This window comes from Armigeres subalbatus, chromosome 3, assembly GCF_024139115.2.
Source record: "Armigeres subalbatus isolate Guangzhou_Male chromosome 3, GZ_Asu_2, whole genome shotgun sequence".
Classification (NCBI taxonomy): domain Eukaryota; kingdom Metazoa; phylum Arthropoda; class Insecta; order Diptera; family Culicidae; genus Armigeres; species Armigeres subalbatus.
Genome location: NC_085141.1, coordinates 69,375,015 through 69,396,193, shown reverse-complemented (window position 1 = coordinate 69,396,193; position 21,179 = coordinate 69,375,015). Strand labels below are relative to the sequence as shown.

Below are 21,179 nucleotides of genomic sequence, written 5' to 3'. Positions count from 1 at the left end.
AGCTATGAGGTGACGACGATCCAATTCATAAATAGAATGCCGGTTGCGACCTTTGTGGAAAGATGAGCTCTGTTTCGATGAAATGAAGGACCACGAAAAAGGATAATTCTGTGAAAATTGTGTTTGTTCAGAGCAATTGAAGAAATCTAATTGTGTACAACGAACGGACTCACCAAAACTTTTGACAAAAAAACAAAATGGCCTGTTTATACACAGCATTCCGGAATGTTCTTGCCGACATGCAATGATTATGCTAATGGGTTCATTGTAAACCAGGTCATAATTGTTGTGAAAAACTTTTCCGACTTCGCCAAGGCAGAGGATTTGGAAAAGATCGTCGTCAATAGTAATGGGGTTGAAATAAATTTCCAATTTAGGAATTGCTATGTCTTTGGCTTCGATTTTCAAATTTGTCAAGGATACGAGAGCATTGTCAACATCACTTTTGGTTTCGAGAGGAATATCAACATCATTTAACGGATTTGAATCAGTTAGAACCAAATCAATTGTCGAACGATCTCGAGTGAATAAAAAAAAAGTTGGGCCATTGGGATATTGAATCGTATAATATACCGCAGAATAGTCTTCAAATAAAAATTTCCGTAGGAATTGCTCGAGCATTAATCCATGAACGGTGTTCGGCATTGAAATCACCAACACTAACATTTTTTATTTATTGCGAGTTAGAATTTTGAGATCAGTTTTCCACAATTTCTTTTGCTGCCCATTACGTTGAATAGGCGAATCGTATAATATTTTACCTAAATGGAAGATGCTCGGGAGAAAGGACTTTTTCCACCAGCGCTATCCCTATTTCCAACGTTTATAGCTCAGTCGTAATCTAACTGAATTATTCGATTTTCAGTACCTTGATGTTTATTCCTAGTAATCATCTAAATATAGTCATTTGCTTGGAATGGACTAAGTAATAAAAGCTGGGACCGGAAGCGGGGGTATCTACTTCCCAATCAGACAATTTAGCAATAATCCAGATATCCAACTTCTCGCTCAATCCCAGAAGTAGATGCGCTTGCCCAATTGCTAACTAATATTTTCATCCGGGGGCATATTAATCCATCGCTCTCCTTCAAGGCTTCGGTAGGTTGAATCGTTCATTTCCTTCTATTGCGATGAATACATCATTCTGCTTCTTCTAGTTTATCAAGAACTAAAGTAGTTTTTTTCTAGCGTATTTTTTAGTATAGATCCTCTAGACAAATGACCTCTTATTTATTCTGCAGGGCGGTTTGTATGTTTTGACATTCCTGAAGATTTTTTTATTGGCAAAATTTGAACAACTTTTCATAACAATAATCAAATGCTTTCGTTTTTTCACAGAACAAAGTCATAAATATGCTTAAATTGTTTTATTTTTTATCTCCTTACTTTCAGCCCTAGGCTGGCTCGTCTGCGGAGCAATATGCCTAATTATCTGTACTGATGAAAATGTCAATATTTCATCAATGTTTTAGGATATTTTAATTTGAGGTTATTGCCTCAATATGGGGACTCTCAATCCCCCATTAGTAACCCATACACAAATTTGGCGAAAAAATTAAAAAAATATAAATATGTTCAAAGCTTTCTAATATTTTGTAGATTTGACAGATTTGATGAAGGGTTGGCAGGAAAAAATATTTATTGCGTAGATATCATAGAAAGGGGATCAAGTCTCTCCAAATGTTAAAATTGCATGTGCTGTCGAATTCAATAACAAAAATCGTTCATGTATACGCACAGCAATTCGAAAATTCCGCGTATTTTAGAGGAAAAATGTTTTAAAAAATCTGAGGGCACCTTTCGAATTTTATAATAGCAAGTTCTTGGAGTCATACATCAGTAAAGTTAAAAACTATATTTCTTAGTGAGTCTGTGTGGAAATCGCGTATGTTTATTTATTTTTGGATGTTATACATCGGAAATAAGAAATCTCAAGTCTCCCCTAAATCTTACGAGGTTTCAGGGCAGTAATTTTGAGCTATAAAATTTTACAAATTTAAATTTCTGTTACATTTCGTATAGAAATTAGTCCTTGAAATGAAAAATTTGAACAATGAATAAAAAAAATCATCCATTTTTCGATGTCGTCAAAATCATTTCCTGAGAAACCCTTTGAAAGTTTCCAAAAAATTTTTCTAGCGTACGACTTATTCTCTATGTTACCAAAAAAATAATTTAGTTTAAAAAATCGCATGTCTGTTCCACGAATAAATAAGATTGCATTGCAGATTTGTGTTAGCATTTTTTAATTATCTATTCACTCGTGTTTTATCTTCCAAACTTAGACGCACATGTTCATGATAGAATTAGAGGCGAAAGTATAGAATTGATAGTTCCGTTAGGATACGACAGGCATGAAGAATGTTTTCATAGAAGTCGATTTGAAAGCGAGCGGAGGGCAATATTTTTGATGGCACATATCACACGACCTTCCTTCTGCACACACAAAATCATTAATTTAGTGTACTACCCTTGATGGGGGCATCCATCAATTCAGCTGTTATTGGTCGACGGTACAGCAGCAGTGCCTTTCTCTGCTTTGTTCTCTCCGAGGCAGCCAAGTTGGTTGCGACGAGACGGACGCAATGAGAAAATAGAACTGTGCAATAAAAATCCTATTCGACTAAATGCTGATGTCATATTAGAAATTTGGAGACAGCACTCGTCGATAGAAAATCCTTCCGCACGCGATGGCATATGAGCAAGTCAAACCACCTTCCTTTTGCCAGTGGAGATATATCAGCTTCCACACTGATATTCTCCCCTCTCCCTTCATACGGGAACTTGACAGAAGGAAGGTCGTGTGATATGTGCCATCACAATCACAAATATTGCCCTCCGCTCGCTTTCAAATCGACTTCTATAAAAACATTCTTCATGCCTGCCGTATCCTAACGGAACTATCAATTCTATACTTTCGCCTCTAATTCTATCATGAACATGTGCGTCTAAGTTTGGAAGATGATATTAGCATTTCCATATCATTGTAAATCGTTTAACTTCACGTAGAAGTAACACACACCAAATCATTAATTTAGTAAAAAATAAATAGGGGAAAATACCTATTCTTAGCAGTCTAAGACATTCGCCAAATTGAATGATAAAAATAATGAATAATTACACTAAAACACAGGTATAGTTCAACTGGTATACATTCGTATGCTCTTCCTTTGATGATTGGTGTTCACTTAATATAATATCTTTTACCACAAACTTAGTAAATTTAAAATAAAGTAACAGGTCAACGTTTCTTCTATTGGCATAGCAATTTCTATTATCAGCAATGATTTTGCTCCCTTCAGCAACTAGACATGGAAGTAGAAAACTGGTAATGTATTGGTGCCAGATGCTGGTTGTTTATATCCTCTAGTAGTAAAATTCATTCATAATAATCGGCCGCACGCTCATCTCGCTTCACTCAATTTTGGAAGAAATTTTATTAATTATCAAAACTGGCTTAAAACAAAACATGAATTTTAGCCTTGGCATCAATTTTATGTCACGTGGAAGATAGGCAAAAACATTTAAACACATTGTAAAACAAATTTTACCCCTTATGCGGCCAACAAAAAACAGACGTGAATGCCAGATAGGGTACCCGTGTACCCAGATATCGACAATTTCATAACTTTGACCATTTTTAACCTATTTGAATAATGTTGGCCATTTTGGAGAAGGGAACTTACATACTTTTCGTCCGCTGCCAAGATTTACATCTTTTGTCTTTTGTAATGCCTTAGAGTCTTCTCGCGTAAGCAAAAGTCTATCAACCAGTTTCAAATATACAACTTGCTCTTTACGGTCCTTAGATTTGAAGGTCCTCACATGATATGTTTGTTTCATCAAAATAATCATGGGGGTTGTGTACAACGACGTAAACTATGTAAAACCAAATCTATACACATAAGATTGAGCTGGAGCCACCTCATTCGTACACTACGTTTCACAGTTGAATAATTGATAATACCCTAAAAGTAGGCAATTATTTATGGTTGAAATGCGCTATATAGGAACGGGAATGGTTATGATTTTTTTGATGAGCTTGGAAAGTATTAAAGTTGCAAAAGCAAAACGGTTCTGTCAGCCACATAAGGCTTAAAATACTACGGTGTGGCTATCACTTTTGATATAATTCATGGTCTGAGTAAAAATCTGAATAGAAGCATTTCTCGCTTAACTTTTCAAAAGGACCTAAGTAACATTTTTTTCATGAATTAATTTGAATAGCGCAATCAACAGAAAAACATGAAAGATTTTGATTGCACTACTCAAATTAAATCATGAAAAAAATGTTACTTAGGTTCTTTTGAAAAGTTAAGCGAGATTTGTATGTTTTCTAACACTTTTTTAAAATAAATGCCAACGCCGGATATTTTGTTCGTAGTTTTGCTAAAATCAAATCACATGGAATTGTGAGTGGTATTTTTTTTAGCGTGTGTTTGATATGCTCACAAACACATTCTCTCGCTCTATTCCGAAGTGCGCTGCTGCCAAAGAAAACGAACAGTCCCAATTTTATTTAGTAAAACATAGAGCAATTATTGGATAAATTTGCTATTTGTGGTGATAATCAAGTGGTAATAAAGTGTAAAAAGTAGTTTACGTACCTAATATGTCGTATCATACACGATAAAGAGAAGAAACAGGCGATCCAAAAAAGTAAGTAACAGTTTGCTTTTCGTCTGCTGCTTTCTTGGGCGATGCAATAATGGCAAGAATTTCGTAGGTGCAAATTTGTTTCGGTGATTAATTCGTCAAATCTTGCTACTTTTACACAAACAACTTATTCAAATGAAAGCCTAGACTTGAAATTGTGTGATTGAATCAAATTTATGTTCATAAATAGTGTATGTTTGCTGGAAAACGCTAATATTGTTGAGGGTGCCAACAAATGTCGCACCCTGCCAAAGCCGTATTCTACCCTATTAAAATGAAAAAAAAATCAAAAAACTCCTCGGATTTGATGAAGAATGTTTTTAAAATCCTCAAAATTATCCGAATTTTATTTTGTTGCCCCCTCAAAATATCATTTTTAGGCAAAAAAAAATCCGAGGGGGGGAGACAATATGGATTCTAAATATTTGTATCGGCCTAATACAGTATCATCATAAAAGTTTAAATTTAATATAAAAATTGTAGGATTTGTTTTTTTGGTGCAGAAAGCTTGGAATGCAAGGAATTGGAAATGTATCGATTTTAGATCTGTGAGATGTTACCGAACCATATTTTTGCAGGTCGTCAGGGATGAGAAAGGATGGATTTAAGACAAATAAAACTATTAAAGGTACGAAGGTACGTTGCTGAAAATGTCTACAAAAAATGTTATCACGCTTCGAAGATTGATTATTCGAACTGTATTGAAGAAATCATTGTATTTGCCAGTACTACCGGGGAACCTATGGTTGTTTGTGGGCAAAACCTTCTTCCTTTTTGTCCCGATTTTAACGTTTAAATAATTTTGAAATAACACTAAGTTAAACTATTGGTCCATGTAGTTTGACAGTGCTGGCAAATCGATTTTTTGCATATGGTTTGAACAAGCAAGCCTCAAAAGGTTATAACTTTTTTGTGGACATTCGTACGTACTTCTTCAGCGAAGTTTTTCGGTATCCTTTGGGTTACACTAACACAATGTGCCACTTGGTTTTACGATAAACTGAAACCTCTAAAAGTAAAAATGCAAAAATATACGTTTTCCCATACTAATTTCCATACAAACTTCAAACGCGATGCAGTAAGCGAGGTACCTAGTATCCAAACGGGCTCAAATACTGCACAGTTGTTTGGGAATCCGAATGGTTTGAAAAAAATGACCATGGTGCCCCCCTTTAAATTACAGTCGCACACTCATGGATGGCGTTTTCCCTGATTCCTGGAAGCCCTAATAAATAACACTGATCTTCAAATCCGGTAACATTCAAAACGTGAAAATCCTTTGTCCGTCTTAATCCTGTATTTTTTTTTTTGCGTAGTACTCAAAGCTGTGTTGACTAATAAGTTTTATCCAGTTGGTTAAATCTTTTTATCAGAATTGCAGCATAGATTCATGAAAAAACGCTCGAAGGTCTCTGATTCAATGAGCAATAGTGTTATTGGAAACTTGGAGAAGCGGCGGCCAGCGGATTGGCATTGACTTCTTGAATGCATTTGATAAAGTTTCGCACGTTCCGGCTGTTGCAGTCTTGTAACGCAGCAAAAACAAGTTTACTTCTGCATTCGATGTTTTTGGCAAATTATTTTACCTTTTTCAAGAAATGGAAAATTGTTTTTTTTTGTACATATAGGGGTCGTTCAACAATGATGTCACAGGTTTTAGGGGGGGAGGGGGTCTAAGATTTTGTGACACTGCATATACTAGGTATACAAAAAATCGTGACAGAGGGGGGAGGGGGGGTCTAGAAATCTCAAAAAGTAGTGGACGTCATATTTGAATCGTCCCATATTATACATATATTATAGTGATATAAACTAATATTGTCCATGATATTGAAATGGCGCCCGCTTCGGAGCATGAGTTTTAATTATTTTGTCATACATCCTTTTCTTATAAAAGCCCAAAGCTCATCTGTTTCGCTATGCTTCCTGTTGTAATTTTAGTCCTCCCCTACGCTTTTGAGCACTGCTACTAAGGATTAAAGGTCGTTTCTTCAACTATAGCATTATCAACGTGCCCACACGAAGGGAAACCCGACGACGAGAAAGAAGCGTTCTACGCACAGCTGGAGTAGACATACGATGGATGCCCACTGCGGGACGTCAAAATCGTCATCGGTGACATGAACGCACAGGTAGGAAGGGAGGAAATGTATAGACCGGTCATCGGACCGGATAGCCTGCACACCGTATCGAATGACAACGCCCAACGATGCATAAACTTCGCAGCCTCCCACGGAATGGTAGTCCGAAGCACCTTCTTTCCCCGCAAAAATATCCACAAGGCCACATGGAGATCACCTAACCAAGAAACGGAAAACCAAATCGACCACGTTCTAATCGACGGTAAATTCTTCTCCGACATCACGAACATCCGCACTTACCGCAGTGCGAATATTGAATCCGACCACTACCTCGTTGCAGTATGCCTGCGCTCAAAACTCTCGATGGTGTACAACACGCGACGAAATCGGACGCCGCGGCTAAACATTGGGCGGCTACAAGACGGTAGATCAGCCCAAGAATACGCGCAGCAGCTGGAAGTGGCACTCCCAACGGAATAGCAGCTAGGCGCAGCGTCTCTTGAAGATGTCTGGAGAGATATTTGATCCGCCATTGGTAGCACAGCAACCGCTGCACTTAGCAGGGCGCCTCCGGATCAGAGAAACGACTGGTATGACGGCGAATGTGAGCAGTTAGTGGAAGAGAAGAATGCACCATGGGCGACATTGCTGCAACACCGCACGAGGGCGAACGATGCACAATATAAACGGGCGCGGAACAGACAAAACTCAATTTTCCGGAGGAAAAAGCGCCGGCAGGAAGATCTAGACCGTGAAGAGACGGAGCAACTGTACCGCGCTAATAACACACGAAAGTTCTATGAGAAGTTGAACCGTGCACGCAAGGGTTACGTGCCACAGCCTGATATGTGTAAGGATATAAACGGGATCCTTCTTACGAACGAGCCTGAAGTGATCCAAAGGTGGCGGCAGCACTACGAAAAACACCTGAATGGCGATGTGGCAGACGAAGATGGCGGTATGGTGATGGACCTGGGAGAACGCGCGCAGGACATAATGCTACCGGCTCCGAATCTCCAGGAAATCCAGGAGGAGATTGGCCGGCTGAAGAACAACAAAGCCCCTGGGGTTGACCAACTACCAGGAGAGCTATTTAAACACGGTGGTGAGGCACTGGCTAGAGCGCTGCACTGGGTCATTACCAAGATTTGGGAGGAGGAAGTTTTGCCGCAGGAGTGGATAGAAGGTGTCGTGTGTCCCATCTACAAAAAGGGCGATAAGCTGGATTGTAGCAACTACCGCGCAATCACATTGCTGAATGCCGCCTACAAGGTACTCTCCCAAATTTTATGCTGTCGACTAGCACCAATTGCAAGGGAGTTCGTGGGGCAGTACCAGGCGGATTTTATGGGCGAACGCTCCACCACGGACGAGGTGTTCGCCATTCACCAAGTACTGCAGAAATGCCACGAATACAACGTGCCCACACATCATCTATTCATCGACTACAAAGCCGCATATAATACAATCGATCGGGACCAGCTATGGCAGCTAATGCACGAACACGAATTTCCGGATAAACTGACACGGTTGATCAAAGCGACGATGGATCGGGTAATATGCGTAGTTCGAGTTTCAGGGGCATTCTCGAGTCCCTTCGAAACCCGCAGAGGGTTACGGCAAGGTGATGATCTTTCGTGTCTGCTATTCAACATCGCTTTGGAAGGGGTAATACGAAGAGCAGGGATTTATACAATACACAATTTTCAATAAGTCCGTCCGGCTGTTTGGCTTTGCCGACGACATAGATATAATGGCACGTAACTTTGAGAAGATGGAGGAAGCCTACATCAGACTGAAGAGGGAAGCCGGACTAGTCATCAACACGTCGAAGACGAAGTACATGATATGAAGAGGTTCAAGAGAAGACAATGTGAGCCAGCCACCGCGAGTTTGCATCGGATGTGACGAAATCGAGGTGGTAGAAGAATTTGTGTAATTGGGCTCACTGGTAGTTGCCGAAAATGATACCAGCAAAGAAATTCGGAGACACATAGTGTTTGAAAATCGTATGTACTTTGGACTCCGCAAGACGCTCCGATTGAATAGAGTTCAACGCCCCGTACCAAACTGACTATCTACAAAACGCTCATTAGACCGGTAGTCCTCTACGGGCACGAGACCTGGACGATGCTCGTGGAGGACCAACGCGCACTTGGAATTTTCGTAAAGAAAGCGCTGCGTACCATCTATGGTAGGGTGCAGATGGCGGACGGTACGTGGAAGAGGCGAATGAACCACGAGTTGCATGAGCTGCGTGGAGAACCATCCATCGTTCACACCGCGAAAATCGGACGACTGCGGTGGGCCGGACACGTAGCCAGAATGTCGGACAGTAACCCGGTGAAAATGGTTCTTGACAACGATCCGACCGGCACAAGAAGGCGAGGTGTGCAGCGGGCAAGGTGGATCGATCAGGTGAAAGATGACTTGCGAGCCCTCCGTAGACTGCGTGGCTGGCGACTTTTAGCTATGAACCGAGCCAAATGTAGAAGACTCTTATATACCGCACAGGCCACTTCGGGCTTAGTCTGAATAAATAATAATAGATTGATTCGAACGTTTTGTAGATAGTCAGTTTGGTACGGCGGCGAACTCTATTCAATTGGAGCGTTTATCGGATTCCAAAATACGTAAGATTTGCATAAAATGCTATGATGTGGTCTTTAGTTCTTGCGTCCACTTTTAACAATAAAATTACAAGACTTACAAAGTGAATTGACACTTTTCGACTCAGATATTTGTTATATCAGTGAATCGAACAAAAATTTATTGAGCCGGTTCAAGTCTGCATGAAAACTACCCAAGTAACAATTTCCATGCTTCTTGGATTTATTTAATTTTTATTGCAGACTTATGACAGCAATCACCAAGCTAATTGCTCAGTTTTATTGGCGTTCTTATTGCTATCAATAAACCTCTCATAAATCTGCATCAAAAAGCTTCATACGTCAAATGCCTATTGGCCATATGAACATATCTATGGTTGTGATAAAAAGCATAATAAATCCAATTTTCAACGCTCGATAAATGAATAACCTCCATAAGAATGTTTGCATTGCGAAGAGTTTATGACGGTGCTTAATAAAAGCGAAAATTTTCTGATCAAATTCCATGATGACCATATTGAAAATAAAGTAGCATTTCGCAGTCAGTGAATTATTTGATTGAAATTCATGATTTAACGAAATTTTCACCGCGTATCATACTTTTTCTGATAACTAATTTTATCTATTAATAATTTAGGCAAAAGTACTAATCGATTTAGTGTACATTCTAGGTGTTGTGGTGATGAATATTTTCGATTTATTTCCCTGAATGACGTTATACTGCCGGTGCGTGGTGTTCAACGTTATTTTTTCGCCAGCTTTGACCATAAAGTTAGACGCGCACTTCCTTTCAATTGTACTGAATCGAAAAAAAAACAACCTGAAAAAATATTATTTTGTTGTCATCATCATAACTTCCACCAACCATCCATTTTGTTATTATTTTTCTGCAAAGTTTTATTTCTCTTTTTTCAGAGCAACATTTTGACAGCTGCCGCAGCCAAATTCCCTTTTTGCGGGTGGTTTAAGAAGGGTTTCTAAATGCTCTTATAATAGGTTTAGACCCGTGGAAGGTCCGGGGCCATATTGACTGCCATCGTGGTATTCTTGCAACTATGTCCTTAAGAAACGAATGATTTCTTTAGGGAAAATTCGTCTTTGCAATATTTACGATTCAAATTGCTAATATCTTTCTCCTCTCTCCTTAATATTCTCCTATCTAGGTTAACATTTTGAATTATTTAGGCAACAAATATATTTATTGATTGCTTTACTCTTTCCTTTCTTTATAGGCAATTTCTACCTTTTCTTTATTTGCAAATTTCTTAATTTTCCAAGAATAATTCCTATTTTTTTGAAAAAGTTTTTATTTAAATCTGCACAAAATTAAGGTCCAAATACACAAATAGACAAGTATGAGCTTCTATTTAAATATGTTTAAGCGTAAAAGTGGAAGTATTTGAAGAAATATTGTTCGAAAGAAATGTGGACGGCAATCTTTTTTGTGCGTGCTGCTGTCATTTTTTTTCTGAAATTTTAACTGCTTTTTATTTATAAAGTTTACAAAATAAATGAGAGTGAAAACAATGTTTCTAAACTGTTGCTGGACTGGGACCCCCGACCCTCGACGACAGAAGGATACTCCGTGTGGAGAGGACTGCGAGTTTTCGAAAGAATTGCGTTAATTTTCGGGAATCAAGTTCACAAACACTGTTGGCTTCGCTACTCTTGAGCATAAGGAATGGCACTTGTAAGTCCATCGAAATGGGGTAAGTCTTTACTACTTTTTAATATTCATAAAATTCAAAAAGAAACCATTTTCCATATGCCTGTAATAATACACCAGACACACTTAAGAAAACAAATGCTGCCATACATAAACATATATCTGGGTTACCACAATAGCCCTTTCATTATTATTAAACTATATCTAAAAAATAGACTCGTTAATTTATCAATTAATTATTATTATTTATCAATATCTTTTGGCATAGTGAAAAAGTTAATTGTCTTAATCGGGTTTGCTTCTGCCACGACAATAGAGGCTTGTTTGCAACCGTTTGATTATTTATTCATCCACTTAGATCTCATTTGTTGATCAAAATCATTATCATATCAGGGGGAAGGGGAATTTAATTTCTTTTTGCTCTTTTTTCGTTTCAGAGAGCGAGCAAAGGCGCTTAAACCTAGGCTGTTAGCCAGGGCAAGGCTAATACCTTCGCCCCATCCGAGGAAAATCATCGGCAAGGATAATGGAGTGACATAAATTTCTTAGCAAAGCCACTCCCAACGTATTTCCACAAATTTTGTATCATTTGCTTATAATGATACTCCTAAACCACATACCCTACCCACCATCCAATTCCTTGACATCGCTGAGCCTCTCGTTAAGTAGATGTCATATCATCATTTCCTTCCCTTTCCTAGTAACGGAGAAAATGGGCGTGGCCGGCAATGATAGCTTTCATGTTTTATCATTTTGGACCCCCAATTGGATTTCCATTGAATCCCACATGGAAATCCATAAGCAATTGGGGTAAGAAAGGTAAAGAATATTCATGACAACTATCAGTATGCAATCTACGAAATACTCCGTTACAAAGCAACGCAACGCAAATATTGTTCGAAAGAAATGTGTGAAAGAAAAGAATTGATGCAATTGCGAAATCCTTGCCAGTTTTGCATTGCTGAAGAAAACAGAACACAAATAGCTAATTTGTACTTACTGTTTTGAATAGCATGTTTTTCCTTGTTAACAATTAAAATTGCATTGCTTATATAAAAAGGTGCATATGTTTTCTTAATAATTAAATTAAATTGCTTTTATTTAGTTAGCACTTTAGTCATTAAACAAGAACGCACAAATGTATATCAGTTGAGTTGAGTTGAGGTTCGTGTTTTAAGGTGAATATTTATTATTTTTATTTTTCAATTCGGCGTAAGGCTTAGATTGCCAACGATCGGTATTTCGCGTTACATTATGAATACACAATCCGGTGAGATCTTGTGCCACATGTACACAGCCATTTTTGTCATACTCACATTCAATGATTTGAAATTCGCATAACAAAGGGTTTTCGTTTATCCTGTAACGAGCATCAAATCTTTCACAACAAGAGACTGATACAATCATGTATAAAATACATAGAAACTTCTACTACTGAAATGGCAACTAGTACTACCAGACACCATGTACTCGCAAATATTTTCCACTGCATAGATACTTGGATCGCTTTGATTGATCCACTATTCAGCACCGTCAATTGCACTCAGCCAGCTCTCCTACAGTAATGCAGCACCACTTTTCCTACAAATAACCCACAATAGCACGTGCATTCATGCCGTACGATATCGAATCAAATTCGCCAGTGCAGTGCATTGAAGCTATATCGTGAGTAGTTTCAATCCATTACACGCCGCACACGGGTGTCATATTCAGTCGAAGTCGTCGGCGTCGTCGTCGTCGTCGGAACGATCAACCCAGAAGGCTCATCAACTAGCAGAATACGCTGCTAAACCCGGAGACCGCAGCAGTAGCATTAACAGTACCTCACCATACCGTATCGCATTACTTTGCGCTCGTGTCGATGACGACTGCAAAGATGATGTCAGCAGCAACCAGCCACCAACCGGGGAACATATATTTCTACAAAACCAAAAGTGCCGTACTGGGAAATGGTTTATGATTATTGGGATCCCTCTCCCTCTACATATGGACCTATCCTCCTCCTCCTCCTTCTCCTGGACATGCCAACTAAACTGCCATGAGACACACCGCACTTCGACAGAGCGAAAAGAAAGACCAACTGGAGCAAACCGAGAGGATGAACCTTGCATTCATCAGAGAGGACGGCACCACCTTCCTTGTTGAATGCTTCGGCATGCAACGCTATGGATTGGATAAAGTGGAACCAGCTTCTCACACATGGTGACTACGACGCACAGTCGTCATTGTCGGCCGACAAGAAAGTGATGAAGTTCAAAGATGGGGAAAATTAGTTCTAATTTACTGTGCACCGACCGCAACCACGCAGACTGTTGCCGCAACGGAATGGGCATATGCATGCGACCTGGCTAGACCTGCGTGCCGGCTGAACTGCTCGGCGGCAGCGGTGAAATAATATTCCACAGAACTGAATTAACGCAATAATGAATATTGACATGACATGGCAAGCGTCTTTAACAGATGCTGAGCATCGTCCGTTTCTATCGGTTAGGTAATTTATTAGAATCATATTTTAGTTCTATCATTAAATTTTCTCTTTGACGGCTGTGTTACTTTGTTTACACTTTGTAACTTTCTCAATTTTCCTAATCTAATTATCTGTAAAAACTGAAAATTATGGTCACTTCCTTCAGCTTAGAATCGTGAGGCATGTTCCGATCCGACTGAATGATTATAAACTCTCTTTCGACAGCACCAGGATGAAAATTAGTTAACGAGGCCGCTTATCTTCGCTTGACTCCATACACCTGGCCGGAAGCGCCCAAAAAGTACCAACCGAAGATCGTTTCTGGCCTTGGAAAATTTCTAAGAAGCTCATTAATTGAAATTATGTCGCGTTCAACTCCCCAATCGTTAGCGGTGGGCGGCGTCCTCCAGGCGGCACACAACTCTAATGAGATTATTCTGCAGGGTACAGCCGGAGGGATAGGGGCCGTCGTCCTATGCTGTTTGGTACGTAACAACAGACTAGTCGGCAAAACATTCAAACAGTCATCATCACCAGCATCGCAGCTCCGGTCCGGTAGAACGTAGCGTACGACACGACTACGGCGGTGGTCGGAGGAGTAAGTCTGGAACAGCATTATGTTTATTGCAGTGTGATCGTTTAATATACGGAATTGCTGCTCTGCGTTGATAGTAGCTGTTCAGTACGGCACCGTTCGCTCCGACGTTGGACTCGCCGTTTTAGTGTGGTTCAACGCTTGCCCTATCCCCCGTCCGCCTTGATTCGGCTGGAATTCACTTTATTATTTCTGGACCGAGAGCGCAGCATGGAGGCAAACGAGGAAGGATGATTCCTCGAAACGGCAACGTGATTAACTGGAGTTATCCGAATTTTAATTAAAATTTTACGGTTATAAAATCCAGCTTGGCACGGGGCAGCTGGAGGGTGCGGCGGCGTGTCAATGTGGCATACGCAGCGAGCTGTCACTGGAAGAAGCACACCTACCTAACGAAGAATTGCACTTTTCGTGGATTTTCTGATGAAGAGGTGTGCTTCTCTGTGTTACATCCCCCGTGGCCTTGTAGTAAACTAAGAAGAGGCCTGTAAGGGTTGAGAGGAAAGAATGAATTTACCTTCCCTGCGAATTGGAGTTTATTAGGTCGAAAGGTTCGTTCTATTTTTCGGATAATGGATTTGATTACCGATTTGGGGTGAATCTGGTCCCAGCTCCTTTGGGAGTCGATGGGGTGATGTTCATCTGACTTTGGGGACCAACAAACGACGCTTGAGTGCTTTTTAATGGTGTACCTCGGTGGGTGGATCGATGGGTGCCATCCGGATAGAAGGAGTAATGAGTTTTGGCACTCGGGGTGTACACACTTAATTTTTATTTCAGCAGGGCGTTGAAATTCACACAGAGAAAAAAAAACTTATTTTTTTTTCGGAATGTCACGTGTGCGAATCTTGCCAAACTGAAATATTTACCAATATAAATGAGTGTGCCGATTTTTGGAGACTGGATCGAAACGTTTTTGATTACACTAATTTCGTGCAATTTTATTGGAAACTATATTAAACGTTTTATAAGATACTGTTTTACATAAAAAGTAGAATAAATCTAGCTTAACTTTTCAAAAGGACCTAAGTAACATTTTTTTCATGAATTAATTTGAATAGCGCAATCAATAGAACAACATGAAAGCTTTTGATTGCAGTACTCAAATTAATTCATGAAAAAAAATGTTACTTAGGTCCTTTTGAAAAGTTAAGCGAGAAATCTTTTCGCATTCAAATTTAAGTCACCGTTTCCTGTCATCCTAGAGATTTCCTTTAATAATATACTTTCACTGAACTGACTCGCGACGCCAGTGCATGGTTCCGACCGGTATTCTCTGGTTTGTGAGGTAATTATCGATTCGTTCAATCTAATAAAAGCAACTTAAACGTTATTGCGTTTTTATTTGTGGATGTTTAAGAATGTATTTCCTTAATTCTGAAATGAGCCCGAACTTGAATTGACAGCTAAGAAATATGAACAGTCCCGATTACAGGTCTAGAATAATTTTGACGGGCTTCTTATTTCTTTCAAGCAACACAATTTTCTTGATCGCTCAAATCGAAATATCAGAACTATGTGACATTGACTCCGAAGAAAATCCCGTAACAGCCAGTTAAATTATAAAATTGAGTTTTATTTATTTAGACACTGCTGACTCACCCATTTAATTACATACGAAAATACATCAAATTAAGTTTCCGATTGCTTTACCGTTCGACTTCTGACTAGAAATGACCAAACTGTTTGCATATGTGCAATCCGTTACAAGTTCTATCCACAGCAACAGTCATTTGATGCGGTCCTATACAAACAAAACAGATCGTTCCAATCCAATTTACTACCCTGTTCGCATCGCATCTTGCTGTTTGCCTTCCTCCGAATAAATTACAGTCGATGATATTGGTAAAATCGGTTCCGATCGGTTGTCCATCATCATCTTGAACGTGCCATCCGGCTGCACCTTAAAACGAGCCACGTGGTGTGCAGTGCGCACCGAACACAACCGGGCTCATATTTATTTATTATTGTTTTTACTACGTATTTACGTTACGGGAAAACAACGTCATCAGACGTATAACTAACTAAGCACAGTATCGCACCGTGCAGCATGGAAGGGTCTTGCGCTGTGCTCGTCGTTGCTGAGATCGGTGAGGTGATGTTTGGATTCGAACGTGGAGTTGCTCCCCAAATATCTGCACCGGTTCCCCATCTCGGATCTAATCCATTCCCCCTACCCAATTGAATTCCATTAGGTTTGATCTAGATCTAGAACAACTGATATTACTCCTAATATACACACAAACTTTTACCTTACCGTTGTCGGTCTTCTCTGTCTGCAGACAAAATCCCTGCAAGAGCAACCACACTGAATCTATGATGCGATGGCGTAGTGACGACGAAGACGACGATGATGACGACGACTGCCGTTGCTTGGCGTTCGCCTGTGATTACGTACACCGTATTGTTTATATTCCCATCCCGATATGTTTATGTTTATTCGAAATCACAGGAAAAACACACACACTCCGTACGTTCCACGGACTCGCCCTAGGACCGACCTGCTGCTACCCAGGGAGCACTTCCATCGCAAATGTTGTACCATTTATGACGAAGAAGACGGACGCCGTTGGTTGCTGACGAGCTGACGCGCCGTGTCCGACGTTGGAGTGGATAACACCGAGCGCGACGGCAGATTGACGGTGTCGGAAGTGCTCGACAGTAGGGTTGCTATTGTTCTACAGTTTTTAAGAGGACGCCACTTAGGATGATTTTTACAAATCCAAACATATCGACCTCTATAATGACTGATCGCGTTCTACCTCGCGTTTTTGAGTAGATTTCAATACATCAAAAATCTACGAAATTCATATAGGTATTTTAGTAAAAAGGTATCATCAAAAAATAGCATTTGTCAACGGCAGTGTTCTAAAGAATTATAGAACGGAAGAACTCTTTGTCTTCAAATTTTGAACGCAGTTTCATAAAAGAACGGTAGTTGTAAATCAGCCAAATGTATTTGAAATAAGAATACCTTAAATTTATGGATTCAAGGCTTTTGAGCAGAAACTCAGTGAGGAATAAATTAGCCATATTGCATCACAGTCCTTTTTTTATTAGTCCGTACTTTTATAGTAATTAAATTTAGAATACAGTATTGATTACGATTTTGACACTCCCCGATTTTGTCTATCTCTGATTTTATCACGTTTTCAACCCGATTTAGTATTCGATTATTGAAAAAAATCAGTCGTTCTTTTTATTTTCGTAAATAATACCGCAAACAACAATGATTTTCATGAAATAATTTTCACCGCCTACGATTTATTATGAATGACTTCTGAGTACCTGTGAAGGACTCTGTGAGCATTTTCGTCAAGAAATAACGGGTACCATTCACGCATTTTGCCTTTCCAAGGGATAAACTGATTCATATTTGTAAAACGAGTTGAAAAATTGAAAATATTTTTTTCCGGTTTTGCCACATTATTTATTATTTATTCAGACCAAGGCCGAAGTGGTCTGTGCGGTATATAAGAGTCTTCTCCATTCGGCTCGGTCCATGTCTACACGTCGCCAACCACGCAGTCTACGGAGGGTCCGCAAGTCATCTTCCACCTGATCGATCCACCTTGCCCGCTGCGCACCTCGCCTTCTTGTGCCCGTCGGATCGTTGTCGAGAACCATTTTCACCGGGTTACTGTCCGACATTCTGGCTACGTGCCCGGCCCATCGCAGTCGTCCGATTTTCGCGGTGAAAACGATGGATGGTTCTCCCAACAGCTGATGCAATTCGTGGTTCATTCGCCTCCTCCACGTACCGTCTGCCATCTGCACCCCACCATAGATGATACGCAGCACTTTCCTTTCGAAAACTCCAAGTGCGCGTTGGTCCTCCACGAGCATCGTCCAGGTCTCGTGTCCGTAGAGGACTACCGGTCCAATGAGCGTTTTGTAGATTGTCAGTTTGGTACGGCGGCGAACTCTATTCGATCAGAGCGTCTTGCGGAGTCCACAAATTCTTCTACCACCTCGATTTCGTCACCACCGTTGCAAGCTCGCGGTGGGTGGCTCACATTATCTTCTCTTGAACCTCTTCCTATCATGTACTTCGTCTTCGACGTGTTGATGACTAATCCGATCCGCTTAGCTTCCCTCTTCAGTCTGATGTAGGCAGGCTTCCTCCATCTTCTCAAATTTACGTGCCATAATATCTATGTCGTCGGCGAAGCCAAATAGCTGGACGGACTTATTGAAAATTGTACCACTCGTGTTGATCCCTGCTCTTCGTATTACCCCTTCCAAAGCGATGTTGAATAGCAGACACGAAAGACCATCACCTTGCCGTAACCCTCTGCGGGTTTCGAAGGGACTCGAGAATGCCCCTGAAACTTGAACTACGCACATCACCCGATCCATCGTCGCTTTGATCAACCGTGTCTGTTTATCCGGAAAACCGTGTTCGTGCATTAGCTGCCATAGCTGGTCCCGATCGATTGTATCATATGCGGCTTTGAAGTCGATGAATAGATGATGTGTGGGCACGTTGTATTCACGGCATTTCTGCAGTACTTGGCGAATGGCGAACACCTGGTCCGTGGTGGAGCGTTCGCCCATAAAACTCGCCTGGTACTGCTCCACGAACTCCCTTGCAGTTGGTGCTAGTCGACGGCATAAAATTTGGGAGAGTATCTTGTAGGCGGCGTTAAGCAATGTGATTGCGCAGTAGTTGCTACAATCCAGCTTATCGCCCTTTTTATAGATGGGACACACGACACCTTCCATCCACTCATGCGGCAAAACTTCCTCCTCCCAAATCTTGGTAATGACCCAGTGCAGCGCTCTAGCCAGTGCCTCACCACCGTGTTTTAATAGCACTCCTGGTAGTTGGTCAACCCCAGGGGCTTTGTTGTTCTTCAGCCGGCCAATCACCTCCTGGATTTCCTGGAGATTCGGAGCCGGTAAGATTAGGTCCTGCGCGAGTTCTCCCAGGTCCATCACCATACCGCCATCTTCGTCTGCCACATCGCCATTCAGGTGTTCTTCGTAGTGCTGCCGCCACCTTTGGATCACCTCACGCTCGTTCGTAAGAAGGTTCCCGTTTATGTCCTTACACATATCAGGCTGTGGCACGTGGCCCTTACGTGAACGGTTTAACTTCTCATAGAACTTTCGTGTGTTATTAGCGCGGTACAGTTGCTCCATTTCTTCACGGTCTCGATCTTCCTGCTGGCGCTTTTTCCTCCGGAAAATCGAGTTTTGTCTGTTACGCGCCTGTTTATATCGTGCCTCGTTCGCCCTCGTGCGGTGTTGCAGCAATCTCGCCCATGCTGCATTCTTCTCTTCCACTAACTGCTCACATTCGCCGTCATACCAGTCGTTTCTCTGATCCGGGGGCACCGTGGCAAGTGCAGCGATTGCGGTGCTACCAATAGCGGATCGAATATCTCTCCAGCCATCTTCAAGAGACGCTGCGCCTAGCTGCTCTTCCGTTGGAAGTGCCACTTCCAGCTGCTGCGCGTATTCTTGGGCTAGTCTACCGTCTTGTAGCCGCCCAATGTTAAGCCGCGGCGTCCGACTTCGACGCGTGTAACGACTGGAACGACTGTACCCCATTCTAAACCGTCGGTGAAAAGCGTCCATCGCCAACAAGCTGACTGTCTACTACAGGCAGGTTGTTGCACCCATTTTGGAGTATGAGTCTCAGGAAGGGATGCGATCAAACATATAGGTTGAACTTCCAAGTTATGCAAAATAAGTTTCTGAAAATGATCTTGCACGGCACCTAACAGCGCGTTCACGTACGATCGATGTTCATCGGTTGGAAAATCTTGAACCCATCAACATGGGACTAACCATACACTAGCCAGATGGCATGAAGCTAGGGTGGTAGATCATTTGGCATAAAGTTGCTTGGCATAATGCCGTTTGGCATAAATGTCATTTGGTATAATGCCGTTGGGCATAACGGTCGTTTGGCATAATGATCATTTGGCATAATAATTGTGAAATCACTTATTTCGGAACTAAAGTCGTTTTTACATCAAAGGAGACATGTGGGGTGTTATGGCGCCGCCCACAACCCCGAATGCCAGTACCTCGAATGACATTACCCCAAAGGGCACAACCTCAAATAGGACAGTACCCCGAAGTTCACAACCCCGAATGGGACACTTCCCCGAAAACATTGGTATTCCATTATTATGTTTACCACTAACAGATATGACAATCTTTGCAAGAAATAAAAAAAATAGAGTTACTTACAGAAGTGCATTAAAGATTCTGTTTAACCAACAGTTTTGATTTACAATGTTATGAAAACTCATATGTGAATAGGGTGGCTGTGCCAGTAATAGTGGTGTACCAGTAATAGTGGAAACGCGATTTTCGCTAGATGTAGTGCATTTTAATTTTTACAAATTGCTTTATACAATAGCGCTTGATCAAAAAAGGTGAATGTGTGCGAAAAAGTTTACAAATTTTCCGGAAAAACATCGAAAAACATCATTTTTTCTTAACTTTTTGGCTCCCTTGCACCAATAATAGTGAAGCGTTCCTATAAAAGTGAATCCCACAAGAAACCAATGGAATTCACTATTATAGGAACAGAAGTTAGCTAGTGCCAGTATTACTTGACCATGTACCAGATAATGGAGGAAGCTATTTTGAAAAGAGAACAATATTTTGAAGTATCAACAATATTTTTCCTGAAAAGTAGAGAAGAACAGCTAAATAAAATATTTACATCACAGGAAATAATATATTCCTATCACTAGATATGAATTAAACAATTTGGACCTGTCACTAATACCACTGTTACCGGTACCCCGACCCTATCTATCTATCTATCTATATATATAAAACTCAATGTTTGTATGTATGTTCCAGCATAACTTCTGAACCCATTTACCGATTTTAACCAAATTTGGAACACACATTCTTTATCTTAAGGAGACGACGATAGGGGGGGGGGTTAGGAATGCTTTTTGGTAAAGGGGGAGGGTGTGGGGGAGGGTTATTGCTTAGTTATCGGTCAACTCAGTGTAAATTCTGAACCCCTTGGCCGATTTCAACCAAATTTGGAACACAAATTCTTTATCTAAAATAGGGGATGATAGGGCGGTTGAGCATGCTTTTTTGAAAAGGGGAAGGGTATGGGGGGAGG

At 40.8% G+C, this 21,179-nt stretch overlaps 1 protein-coding gene across 2 annotated transcripts in view; it reads left to right on the top strand.

The window, feature by feature from the left end:
* LOC134225610 (connectin-like) overlaps positions 1-21,179 on the top strand; it is a 235,996-nt gene that overhangs the window by 1,455 nt on the left and 213,362 nt on the right. The window lies entirely within an intron of this gene.